Source organism: Nematolebias whitei, chromosome 12 (genome assembly GCF_014905685.2).
Source record: "Nematolebias whitei isolate Nwh7 chromosome 12, NemWhi1, whole genome shotgun sequence".
Lineage (NCBI taxonomy): Eukaryota > Metazoa > Chordata > Actinopteri > Cyprinodontiformes > Rivulidae > Nematolebias > Nematolebias whitei.
The window spans coordinates 7,188,018-7,189,633 of record NC_056509.1 but is presented as its reverse complement, the minus strand read 5'-3'; the positions used below and the strand labels follow the sequence as shown (position 1 = coordinate 7,189,633).

At 42.9% G+C, this 1,616-nt stretch overlaps 1 protein-coding gene across 1 annotated transcript in view; it reads right to left on the bottom strand.

Moving 5' to 3' along the window:
• pla2g7 (phospholipase A2, group VII (platelet-activating factor acetylhydrolase, plasma)) overlaps positions 1 to 1,616 on the bottom strand; it is a 17,575-nt gene that overhangs the window by 7,934 nt on the left and 8,025 nt on the right. The window lies entirely within an intron of this gene.

Genomic DNA, 1,616 nt, shown 5'->3' with positions numbered 1-1,616 from the left:
CCATCTAGACGTCATCTCTTTCAGGGAAGACCCTGCATTTTTCAACATGATAATGCCAGACCACATTCTGCAGCAATCACAACATCATGGCTACATAGGAGAAGGATCCGGGTACTGAAATGGCCAGCCTGCAGTCCAGGTCTTTCACCTATAGAGAACATTTGGCGCATCATAAAGAGGAAGGTGCGACAAAGAAGGCCCAAGACGATTGAACAGTTAGAGGCCTGTATTAGACATGAATGGGAGAGCATTCCTATTTCTAAACTGGATAAACTGGTCTCCTCTGTCCCCAGACGTCTGTTGAGTGTTGTAAGAAGAAGGGGGGATGCCACACTGTGGTAAAAATGGACTTGTCCCAACTTTTTTGGGATTTGTTGATGCCATGAAATTTGGAAACAACAGATTTTTCCCTTAAAATGATTCATTCTCTCAGTTTAAACTTTTGATCTGTGATTTGTGTTCTATTCTGAATAAAATATTAGATGTTGGCACCTCCACATAATTGCATTCAGTTTTTATTCACAATTTGTTTAGTGTCCCAACTTTTTGGAATCCGGTTTGTACAACGAAATAAGACGTTGCCCAGTCTGTGGTGTGGATATTATGGCTGCAGCAAGCGCACCAGCTCGCACACGCGCTTCTGCCCAGCAGAGACGCGGATGACATGACCCGCGGGGATGAAGTGTCTTCCTCTGTATGGCAAGCCAAGTGGCCCATTAACAGCCATACATGTGGTAAAAGTGCACAACTGCGAACTCACACATACGTTTCAGACATAATAAATAAAAACGCTTAGCTACAGTAAAAAAATAAAATAAAACGAGAGAAATGCTTGTGTATTATTCACATTAATCGCGTATCAAAACAACGGCACTAATTTGTCAAAATAAAAGCGATCAAAATGTCAAAAATAATGGATGGAAGGATTGTCCTCAGTTGGACAACTGAGAAGTCGGTCGTAATTGAGGTTGGAGCAGCAGGAGCAACAACGTAGGAATGAACTCAGAGGAGTTCAGCTCAGGCACAAAGTGTGTGTGTGGGGAGGGGGGGATGCTTGACAGAACCGTTGCAACTTTATTCACACACCACCTGTTGTTGCTCTAAAAGAGTAATCTGATCAGGTGTTTACAAATGTAGGTAAATGTAGATGTTTAACAACCCGTTAAAATAAGCTGCACCAAAATGCAGGAAATAACATCTACTTTATTCAATATTTAAGGGGGAGGAGGACCTGCAAGCTCCTTCCACTTCCCCCCCCCCCCCCCCCCCCCCCCGCCATTTGCTATTAAGCATCCATCCTTTTACAAATTAAGCCCTGGTTTTAGCTAACTTTGGAAATTGTTAGCAGAATTAGCTTTCACTAAATTAAGTTTTGCCAACTTTAGAGCTGTGTCCCAATTCAGCGACAGCTTGGGTCTGCTAAAAATTTTTTACAAGTTTGTTCCTGTCTGTTGTGGGCGTGTCTCAAAGAGTCTGTCCGCCATGCTACTGGCTTACTGTGTACCAGTGACAAGACGCGATTACTCGACGCAGCTTCAATTGGAAGGTGACGCAGGCTGTGACTCATTCATCTTAGCAGTTAGCGGTTTAGTGTTAGCTTCTGTTATTTTTTTTTT